We start from the raw sequence: 12,423 nt of genomic DNA, 5'->3' as shown, positions 1-12,423 counted from the left end.
TAGTTGACAATTCTGTATTATACCACAGTCTTATGAACCAAGTTAATTCTTTCCTTCATGAAATGTTTATCAGGAGTCTGCTGATGGGGTCAGCTGTATTTTGTAATCAGGATAAATCAGTGAATAAACGAGTAAGTTGCTTATTCTCTGAAACCTTATATTCTGGACTGGTGAGATAGACAAGATACATTCACATGGAGAAAAATACAGTAAAGGAAACTAACATGATGTTATAATACAGAATAACTAGGGGGAGAGGAAAGAAGTAGTTTGGGGGGCGGAGTCTGTAGATGACTTTTGAAAGGAACTGAAGGCTCAGAGCACTTATTTAGCAAGTGAGAGAACAGTTTTCCGAGCAGAGAAAACCAAATGTTCTGAGCAGACTAGAGTTTTAGTATATAAAGAAGGCTAATAGAGGTAGGGACAGATAAGCCTAAATACAACCTTGTAGATCAGTGAGTTTGGATTTTTTCTAAATGCAATAAATATATAAGTTGTACATCTCCACCTGCGAGATGGATCTACTTCAAGGGCACTGATGAAAACGGGATTCTAAATCTCTAAAGCTGAAAGCCTGACTCTGGAATGTGGTAAATTTAAACAAGGTCTCGAACTTTATCCTATGAGGTCTTTTGAGGTCAGTTTTTCTCACAGCCTGAGCCTGTAGACTCTTCCTGTATATGCTAGCAACGAAATGAATGATAAGCATAACATTATATCAACAATGCCTCATAAAATGTCATGCTTCTGATCATTATTGTTTCAAAATGTAGGACTGACCTTACAATGCTAACTCAGAGAGTGATATGCTTATTTGGGCAAAGAGAGGCCACACAACCTAAAGAGACATAAATGCTGCTTTGTAGCTAGGTCTTAAACACATCCTTCCTTCCACCACTAGGAGTCTCTACCAAAAAGGCACACAAAGAATTATAGACAAGAGTCATAGGAGAACAAATGAAAAATTAACAACACAAAGAATTATAAACAAGAGTCTTAGGAGAACAAATGAAAAGTGATCCAGTTTAAAAAAAAAAATATATATATATATATATATGAAAACAAGCAACCATTTATGGCTCCTTTTTCTTAACAATTACCTTCAAATTGTACTACACTTTTCCTCCTATTAAGCATATTTCAGGAAAACACAGGATATCCAAGGGATTTATGCTGAATGCTAATTTGTTTTGTTTGTGTGTTTTATATTCATTTTTGGAAGGACAGAATAAGAACTAACCAAATTGAATTCTAGAGTTGGAAAAAGGTGAGAGGAAGGAGGATGTGATCTTTTTAAATCCTTAGTGGTATATAATTCACTTTTTTATAGCCCCCATTTAGTATGTAGCAAAGCAAAAATATAATTTGAATTTTCTTATTGGTAAATTAAAATAAAGATTAGATGAATAATCTGTTGGTGGCATCAATTTTTGATGTCATTTTATTTTTAAGTCAGAATAGAAACACTCCCCAAGCACAGATCAGGGGAAGGGTGAAGCTACTCATCAAATTGAATTGTCAGGGAAGAGGAGCGTTCCTTTGCAGAAAACCTGCCACTTAAAAAAATATTTTGACCTCGTGTTTCTTAGCCATATGGGAACATACTAAATTCAAGGTTCAATAGCTTCAGGGAATCTGCTCTAAAACCTTGCAAGTGCCTGGAGAATAAACAGTAAGTATATTTTATTTCTAGTATAAAAATCATATGATAAAAATACATTATGTGGGACCATGGAATTTATTAAATGAAAAATACCAGAAAAGGATTTAATATGAAATATCATTAACAGCATTATTGCACATTTCTTTTGTATGCCAATATTGTATGTCTTACCAGGTGTTTTTTGGTTGTCTTCATTTTGTGATCGATATCTTTCAGATTTTCTTATAAAGTAAAATCATCTTCCAGAGCCAATAATTTTTGTCATTACGTCCTTGTCTAATATTCTTGGACATTATACGTGAAATATACAGTACCGTATTTACAAAGTTCCTTTCTCTCTTTGCGGATCCCCCTTTTCAAGCACGTTTAAGGAGTCTTGCCCTGATGATCTTCCCTACCTCAGTTCATGCCTTTATCATTTCTGACCTGTGTCTCTAACTGTCCTCTTGCTTTAGATCCCCACTGCCCTTTGATTCAGTTCATTTTTCACACTACTGCCAGTCATCTTTTTTCAGATTCAAAAATTTTATTTCCCTACCCCAAATCCCATACTCATTTCTCATCCCGTTTAGGATGTAATTCACATTATTTTCAAATTCAGACTGAGCCTGTGTTCCAGCACAGCCCCTGCTTCCCCAGCCGTTCCTCTCTCCCTTCTCTAGAGCCACTCACACTTTGTTTCCCTGAATGCTGGCACGCTGTGTCCTGACCTTTGAACACCCTTCATTTTATTCAACAGGTGAACTTCTTTTTTTAATTTTATTTATTTATTTATTTACTTATGGCTGTGTTGGGTCTTCGTTTCTGTGCGAGGGCTTTCTCCAGTTGCGGCAAGCGGGGGCCACTCCTCATCGCGGTGCGCGGGCCTCCCACCATCGCGGCCTCTCCCGCTGCGGAGCACAGGCTCCAGACGCGCAGGCTCAGCAATTGTGGCCCACGGGCCCGGCTGCTCCGCGGCATGCGGGATCCCCCCGGACCAGGGCTCGAACCCGTGTCCCCTGCATCGGCAGGCAGACTCTCAACCGCTGCGCCACCAGGGAAGCCCCTCAACAGGTGAACTTCTTATCCTTAAATGTGAGTTTCTTCACAAAACCTTTCTAGATATAGTCTCCCTGATATGTCCCGCAACTCATTCTCTCTACTTTCCGTAGTTTGTCTCTTGGTTGAGTGTTTTTTTCTTTTTCTTAAACAACTTACCTCTTAACACACTGCAGTGACATTTTGTAGTGCTCTGATGCTTCCTATTTTGTAACTCCTTGAGCCCAGGAACTCTGTATCTCCATTGATGAGTACAGAGGACATTCAGTAAATGTACATTTAATGAGTGAGCAAAGGCGTGTTTAATTAAGACAGGGCTAATGTAGCTGTGATAAGGCCAGGCAGCCCTGCCAGTTTTCAAATCCTGGCTCTACTGCTTACCAGCTATTACTAACAAGCAACTTACTTAAACTCTCTGTGCTTAACTTTCCTGATTGGAAAATGAATGCTACAGAAATAACTAGCTCGGAGTATAGTTGCAAGGACTACAGAAAGCAATTAGCAAAATGCTTGGCGTATCATCAATGCTCGAACAAATGCTAACTATTATTATTATTGCAAAGGGGGGAAGTTTATCAAAATTATAGTATACAGTCTATTTTGCCTATCCCAAAGCTTACTCACATCTTCATTTTAGAGTACAAATAAGAATAGGGTAGAACATATTTAGAAAATAGTCATTATTGTAAAGTCTAACAAGTGAACTCTAGTAGATAACAGATAAAAAATTTGATGCACTTATATATATATATTTTTTTTTTTTTTCTTTTTTCTGATGCACTTATATTTTAAAGGACATAACTTCAGGTAATGAAAAGTAAATGAATCATAGAAATAAAGTAATGATTTTCTAGACTTTATCACTCACATCCTTTGTATTTCTACAACTGATAAAAAATGTTGACAAAACACTGACAAAAAATGTTAAAGGTCCTTAAGAAACTAGGCATTGGCATCAGGCAGATCCAGGTTTGCATCCCACCTCCTGTTCCCTCCAAGCTGACCACTCATGGACTACTTGACATTTCCGAATTATCTGGGGAATTATTTTATTTTTTTGGCCATGCTGCACGGCCTGCAGGATCTTAGTTCCCCGACCAGGTATCGAACCCCTGCCCCTGGCAGTGAAGGCACAGAGTCCTAACCACTGGACCACCAGGGAATTCCCGGGAGTTATTGTAATCAATCTGACGTATGGCATACAAAAGTCTGGAAAAATACTTTTAATGTATGTTTCTGAAAATAAAAAGAACAAGGAGCATAGCTGCATTAAGTCACTTACATACCCGAAAGGAAATGGAAAAGTACATTAGAGCTCAGTCCTTTCACACCCATACATCTTCATGGGGGTAACTAATGGAGTGAGTGATTGCTTTATAAGGATCCAATTGCAACATCACAATGATAATATATTGTACTTTTGGGGATTATTTCATATATGTGTGTATTTATATATTTAATTTGAGGTGCAGTTTATATACAGTGAAATGCTCAAGTCTTATGTGAAACTCTGAGTTTTGACTGATGCTTACTGCAATGTAACCCTGACTCCTATCAAGATATGGACAATTTCCAGTACCCCAAAAGTATTGTTCTTAGCGCAAGATTTAAAATCTCTTTGTTTTCCAATATCACAATAGCGGCCTGTTTTTGGTGCTAGTATACTGACCATTACATGAGCCCTTTAAAAATAAAGAAATTATGCAGGTGGCAGAGGCAAGTGGTATTTTAGTACTGTTTAGTAACTTCTTGTTACATCTTGGCATCGAGAGATGGGCAATGCAGGGGAGTATTAGAGATCAACATTCTTTATTACGTCTGCTTTAATGAAGAGTTTTGAATTCAGATAGAGATAGACTGACTTGTTATTTTTCTTATGACTTATTGTTCCTGGCTTCATTTATTTAAATACATAGATAAACATGTAAAACTGAAAACATTTGAAAATATCTGGAAAAAGATTACTAAAAATTATACATATCAAGTCCTGAGGTGTTCTTGTGGTAAAATGTTTAAGTGATTTTTGATTGCTGATAGCCTTTGGAAAAACTGATACTGATGGAAAACAAAATTTCAAATGGCAGGTATTTGAAATTACTAGTAAACCATAAATCTTTTTCAAGAAGAAAAGAACACAGAAAAGAGCCAATATTTAATTTCTTAGAAGAATGCTGCATACTGAAAGCAGAAGTCTAAATATACATTAAATTAAAGTGGTAAGAAATTGATATTCATTAAAATTTGAGATCTGTTACACATAAATTAGTTGCTTAATCAAGAACAATTGAAGCTTAGACTCCTCCTGTAATGGTGATCACCCTCAGAGGGAAGATAAGTGCTGCCACTAACTGTGGGTCCCTAAGAATTGCCTTGTATATCCTAAGTTATGTGATGAAGTAAAAAGGAGAATAATCTTCAGTACATATCATTAGGAAACGATAAGTTCTAATTTATATGGTGTTTAAGAAACAAAACACTTTCCTATTGTAAAACTCATTTATATAGGGCCAACTCTGTCCTCTACATAATATTATCAAGCTTCTTTATTAATAATTTTTAAAAAGTTTGTACAGTTTTTAAAGATTACTTTCCATTGACAGTTATTACAAAATATTGGCTACATTCCCCATGTTGTACAGTACACCTAGTAGTTTGTGCCTCCCACCCCTCTGGTGCCCCTCCCCCATCCCCACTGGTAACCACTAGTTTGTTCTCTGTATCTGTGAGGCTGCTTCTTTTTTGTTATATTCACTAGTTGGTTGTATTTTTTAGATTCCACATATAAGTGATGTCATACAGTATTTGTCTTTCTCTCTCTGACTTATTTCACTTAGCATAATGCTTCCAAGTCCATCCATGTTGCTGCAAATGGCAAAATTTGGTTCTTTTTTATGACTGAATAGCATTTCATTATGTGAAATACTATTCACATAGTATCCATCTTCTTTATCCATTCATCTGTTGACGGACACTTAGGTTGCTTCCATATCTTGGCAGTTGTAAATAATGCTGCTGTGAACATTGGGGTTTATATATCTTTTGAATTAATGTTTTTGTTTTTTTCAAATATATACCCAGGAGGAACTGCTAGGTCATATGGTAGTTATATTTTTAGTTTTTTTAGAAACCTCCATACTGTTTTCTACAGTGACTGCACCAATTTATATTCCCACCAACAGTGTACAAGGGTTCCCTTTTCTCCACAACTTTGCCAACATTTGTTATTTGTGTTCTTTTTGGTGATAGCCATTCTGACAGGTGTGAGGTGATAACTCATTGAGGTTTTGATTTTTTTTCCCTGATAATTATATCAAGCTTCTTTAAAATGCAGAGGAATTGCAGGGGAGGTATAGAGACTGTTTTGCTAGTTGTCTACTCACAATTCATTTCCTATTTTCTCCCTTCTCAAAGTTCTCCTATGGTATCAGTCATAAGGTTTAGGTAGGACTGATTCCAGGCCCAGAACCCATCACTTAGGAGTGGATTTTGATTGGTGTAAACCATCTCAGTTGAGGATTGGAGATAAAATTTGCCTGTGCCAATCAGCACAAGATCTGTCCTTGATTATAGAGTGTTCTAATAGTTAGGATTAGGAATATTGTTTGATAGTTTTGAGAATATGACCCATATTCTTCCACTGGATAAAAATAAGGATGATTTCGGAAATTCCCAGCCATTTTGCAACCATGAGGTTGGCATAGCTGAAGATGATGTGCTGAAGATAACACCAACACAGGGAGGAGGTCAGAGACAAGGTCGTGTCTTTTCTTTTTTAATGTGGCAAAATTAGTCTTTCATGATCTGGTTGTTTCACACCTTTTTCAGCCTCATCTCCAGGCTCTTCCCTGCTATACTCTTTAACCCAGCCACATGATCCTGTGAAGAATTTCCAGATTGTCCCATAATCTTAATTCTATGAAATTCTTTTTTTCCTTTAAGTCCCTTTACCTAAAATCCTTCGTATAATCATGCTTCTTCAATGCCTGACTACCATTTATTCTTTAGGACTCAACTGTAAGGAAGCTGTCTGCTATGGTCTGAATGCTTGTGTGCCCCCCAGATTCATATGTTGAAAACTAATGCCTAATGTGATGGTATAGGTGGGGAGAATGGGGAGGTGAACCTCACTATGAGGTGGAACCCTCATGGATGGGATTAGTGCCCTTATAAAAGAGGCTCAAGAGAGCTCTCCCGCCCCTCCTGCCATGTGAAGTTACAATGAACAGACAACCCTTGAGGGCCCTCACCAGACACCAAATCTGCCAGGAGCCATGATCTTAGACTTCTCGTCTTCCAGAAGTGTGATAAATAAAGGTTTGTTGTTTGTAAGCCACCCATTTGATGGTATTTTTCTTACAGCAGCCAGAATGGACTAAGACACTGTCTCTTTGAAGTATTTCTTAGTATCTTTTACTTACCCCTGTTGCTTCTACTGATTATGGTATTCCTCCTCTGTTTTCCTAGGACACCTTGGAAAGTGAAAAGACTCTAAGTTGAATTTTAAGTGGAGAATTTGGCCTCTTTCTTACTAGAGCATCTTTAGGATTGATTTTTTTTTTCATTACTGTGTCCAAAGAACTGTCCCTTCATCCTCATAGTACTATAGCAGAGTTTTGATAGACTATATCAATGCTGTTTTTTTATAATTGAGATGTAGCTGCATTCTGATAATATTCTGCCCTCTATATGAAACTGTTAAAAATAATTATCTTTCAAACGACATCAGGTGCAAAAAAGATATTACGAACTTGGGTTCACAGTGTGAACTTTCACTTTCAAATCTTGGAAAACAAATCACTTGGCTATTTGAAGTATTAGCCTGTGAATAAGAAAACATGGATTCTAATTTTATCTTTTACATTTTCATAATTATCAAAATCCTGTTTTAAATGATTGTGAGAGCAAAGTGCTTGGGAAAATATACAGCACAACTCAAATAGGGTCACACCTGTGTTTCGTTCCTGTGTGGGCGAGAGAGCTTCCTTCTCTTATCAAGTCACCAGAATTGCCCTGTCCCCAATTATGCCTTTTAAAAGGAGGGACATAAGAGAACTCTCGTGGAGGCATGTATAGTGCATGTAGATCTGCCAACAATTTTGGAAAAAACAGTCAAAGTAAATGCCTGACTGCTGAGTGAGCATTGTTAACTTTATGCATGAAGTACTTTATCATTGTCATTTTATTATGGTTATTGTTATTATTAATACACATAGTCATGACCTATGGCAGCTTGGAATCTAAAACAGGCCTGCGAATATCTCCAAATATCCTTTGTTTGGCCTGCTCAGTGTGTTAAAGTTGTTAACTTGGTTGCAATGTAAGGTATGGAGTGCCTGTTCCTTATACATGGGCCTTTTCACACATTTGTGTTTTACTTCCTAGTTTCATTTCTCTGAAACAGGAATAGCTGGGATTCTTCTTATCAGATATTGAAGTCTATGTTTGAAGAGCTTAGGGCTTCTCTCTCTCTCTCTCTCTATTTCATAGAGTTTAGATTGTTATTTGTAGAATATTTCTCTCTCCAAATTTCAGGATTACTGAATAATGAATTTATAATGCTAAAACTTAATTTATCCTAAGGAAATCTTACAGACTAGATGAAAATGATCATGGGGGCTATCTCCTTATAGTTAATATTAAAAAAAAAAAAAGGTTTTGTCAACATGGTACCATCAAATCAAGCAAAGCCTTTGTTTCCATGACAAAGCACCAGCAAGTCCAGCAATACATGATTGCATGTGTTTTAGGGCAGAGCTAAATGGCCCTGTGAGAAGAGTTTGGTCCTTTCGCTTTGAATTATGCATTTGAATTGGCTTGAAAAGGATTGGTATGGTTTAATTCCATATCAGTTACTGAAATGTTATTTCTTCATGCCAGATCCTTATTTTAAAGTTCCCAAGAGACATAAAAGAGGAGAAAGCAACTAATAGGGATAGCAGTCCTAAAACTTATACTCATGCTCTGTCCAGCTTCCCTTCTTTTCAAAGTGGGTTGCTTTGGTCGATAAGCAATGGTCCAAGGGGTCAGGAACAAGACCCTAGGAGTGGGAGCCTTCTGTGCCTCATGTGCTCTCGGCGGGAATGTGTCTGTGTGCGTCTGTGTATTTGTCGGGTGGCAGTGGGGAGGGGGTGGGAGTGTAGAGTATATTGATGAATAGAACTGACAGAATTAAGCCGAAAGGGCCCCAGAATCCCACCTCCCTCTGCCCCAGCACTGTTGTGGGTCTGTATCACCAGGCAAAGATGGTTTGCCCTTTTCATAAAGATTAAAACTGTCTGAATATTCCCCAAAATATGTTTAAAACCCTGTTACGAAACAACTGGTGATTGGAGGAGCTTGCACAGATATCTCAATCATTTTGTCAGCTGATCAAAGAATGAAGTCCCTTCTCTCAGCACTCCTCCCCCCACCAGCATTCTCCACATCCTGCTAACACACACACACACACACACACACACACACACACACCCAGATCAGACAGGGCTTAAAGCAGAGACTTTGTCTCAACAATACTAACAAAGTAGTTTTTAAAATAAAATGCTTCTCTTGCAATGCTGAGAAGGTTCTGTAATGTTTCTTGCATGCTTTGTTATCAAATAATAGTAGATTGCTAAATTAAAAATGATACATGTTTATAGTAGTACCAGATATTTGTTTATTGACCTGAAAATATATTCATATTCTACTATCATGTGAGCAAGAACAGGTTACACAAGTATATTTTTAATGTGATAAAATATTTATAAAATAAATGTGTATATTAATATCTACATATGCATAAAATATGAACGTATATATAGGTGTCAGATATACTTTACGATATTAACTGAGTGGGCTGTAGAGTGTTTGCTTTTTTTGCTTATCAGTATTTTCTAGTTTTTTTTCTACAATGAGCATGAAGCACTTATAAAATAAGTATTTTTTGTTGTTTTTGAAAAACGTAATGATTGATCAGGGTTCTTGGATGCAGAGGCTTAGGGCTTTGAAGGGATGTGACTCCTGTGATAGCCTGAAGTAAGTTTACCCTGAATGCAGAGGATCCAGTGCACACAAACAAGATAACACCTGACCTTTAATGAGCTGAGGCCACAAATTTATATACACGCATATTTATAGAACACATATATAGTAGTAAGTAACATGCTTATAAACTGTAAACTATCATAGAAGGGATGTGTAAACATAAACCTATAGCTTATGCTATGCAAGAAAGTGAAGTATCAGGGCTTTTATAACTAACCACCAACATGTGTTTTACTCTGTAATGTTGTCAGTTTCTCCTCCTTGAAAATGAAGACTTGACAGCATTTTATTTAAAGTGAACTTTACAAGACTAACTAAAGGGTTGTCTAAACCCCGAGTGTGTGTGTGTAGCTGGACAAAGAAGTTGCAACATTTTGAATTACTGAATGTTTAAGAATGCTTGGCTTTCTTGCAAAATTTGGTGTTCCATTTTATTTATAAAACAAATATCCTCACCAATCTTACTGTATATAGTGTTTAGTTATTCTATTACTAGAGTTTTCTTCCATCTTGGGAAATACCAAAACGACTTTTGCATGAATGGATAATTATCCAGGGGTTTATTCAAGACAAAAACAAATTTTGCATCAGTGCAGAGCTGAGCAGGCTGTAAGCTCAAGAGGATTTGGAGAATTTTGTCTCACCTGTGATGAAGGTGATTGGAGTGAGACAGTTATCGTTGATACTGTGAAACATTAATGTTCCATGGCCGGCCTAGGGTTGGCCATGGACTTGCTGCCCAGGTGACGTATTATAGTTCTTGTTGGTATCAGTGCTGCTCCCTGGGTTTAAGTGGACATGCTGGAGGATGCTTTAAGCTTTGTTGGAAAATCAGCCCTCCTGAGCCATTGCTACATTTTCAATTTTATTGCACTTTTCCGAAGTATGAGAGACAGTAATGATCAAAGATTTTTTTCTCATGTATAATTCATATGATGCTGATGGAAAGCACATCGCCATTGTCTGTAGTAGTGGAATATGGTTAAAATTATACACTTAAAATAATACTAGTAATTGTGTTCGTATGTGTTAAAGTTGGAAAGTTAGGAATGTTAGGAAAAGATTTTGATTTTTGAAAGGCCTTAGTGTCTTCATCTTTTAGCTACTATTTAAAAAAGACCTCTAGGGTATACTTTATCAAGCTGTCAATATGTGTACCTTACTGAAGATGAAATTTGTAGAACATTCATGGTCTGTATTTGTGACCTAGGCAGTCCTACCCTTGACAACTTTTAAGCTACTTTTGGAATACTGCTTTGCCTCCTGTGGCCTAGCAAGTCATTTAATTTAAGAAATACATGTTATCCATACCCACGTACAAATTGTGTGTGTACATTAATATTTTCTAATGCCTAGCATTGCATTTTCATTACCTTTATTTATTTGTTTCTGATTGCCCTTTGCGTTTCTCTGGCATGTAAATTTAGCTGCCTAATGTTGCCCCCAGATTGTCTATCAAATTTTGCAGATCCATTCCTAAGCTTTGAAGAGAAAGACCCACTGAAAATCTTACATAAAGGAATAGGTACATAAAGACAATAATCAAACCTCAGTTTTAACACACACACAAACACATTTTTAAACTAAGTGTGCTACAAAAACATGAAATTAATAAGGTGACTAATTACCAGTCGTGCTTCTGCCATCCATTTGCCCATGTGAGATTTTATAAAAGTAAGTTACTCATTTATGACACAGGGAAACATAGGAAAGCTGCTTACAATAAACTTGTCAAGATCAGATACGATAAAAGATGTGGTGATACTTAAAAACAAAATTAAGTATACTATCCATAGAGAAAATTTGAAAGAGGATGCTGCATCAAGAATTCTTAAGTAATGAAGAACTTTCTTCCTATTGAGAATAATTTTCCTTTGTGTGACCTTGTTTTCTGGCTGTTAATTTCCTCTAATTATAATCATTCTGTGTTTTATTCCTTTTTTTTCTTGTTTAATTTCACTTTCTTTTTATTTCAACTGATGTGCAGGCATTTGGCCATGTTGTGTTATTTCCACACGGGCTTTAAGCTCATCTCTTAGTAGTTATTACTTGATTCAGTGTAACATAGGTTAGGGCTGGTGGTCTACTGTAGAAAACTTTATAAAAGTAAACCTAAACATCCAATTTGCACCTAAGAAAATGTAAAGGCCATTTTTAAATCCAATTATGATTAATAGTTATTTTAGATTGCTTTCTTCCTCAAGCTCACTTTCTTCCTTTTGTCTTATGGGATTATAGAAGCCTCTTTGATAAATAAAAGGATTTGTATGCAGCTTTGGATACCTCATCCCTTAGTGTCATGAAGGATTTGAACTTAGAGCTGATTAAAATCCTAATAAATGAATACACATAAGTATTTATCCATTGAGATAAAAATGGCAATTTTAATAACAAGAGTGCGCTTTGTTTCTATGAAATGTTCTCCCTTGAGGAGCTCAATGCCTTTGAAAAAATTATAAAACACATAAATTATCTCATTAATGTGCACATTAATTAATGAATGAAAACTCTTTTCCCTCTCATTTAAAGATACAAATCAAGGTGAAATATGAAAGGCTTTATACCTCTAAATTAGTCTGTTGAAAGAACGGTGAGATCAGCCCAGAAAATTCTTAAGAGTCTTTTGTCTTTATTCCCTTTATGAAGACAGCATGAGGTTTCTGGTCACCTTTGAAAATGGGAATTTTGACATTTAAATG

The 12,423-nt window shown here is 36.5% G+C and overlaps 1 protein-coding gene across 4 annotated transcripts in view; it reads left to right on the top strand.

The window, feature by feature from the left end:
* CACNA2D1 (calcium voltage-gated channel auxiliary subunit alpha2delta 1) overlaps positions 1-12,423 on the top strand; it is a 500,765-nt gene that overhangs the window by 186,291 nt on the left and 302,051 nt on the right. The gene's annotated exons all lie outside the window — the stretch shown is intronic.

This window comes from Eschrichtius robustus, chromosome 8 (genome assembly GCF_028021215.1).
Source record: "Eschrichtius robustus isolate mEscRob2 chromosome 8, mEscRob2.pri, whole genome shotgun sequence".
NCBI classification, from domain to species: Eukaryota; Metazoa; Chordata; class Mammalia; order Artiodactyla; family Eschrichtiidae; genus Eschrichtius; species Eschrichtius robustus.
Note: the sequence above shows the minus strand (reverse complement) of the source record. Positions and strands in the feature narration are given on the sequence as shown.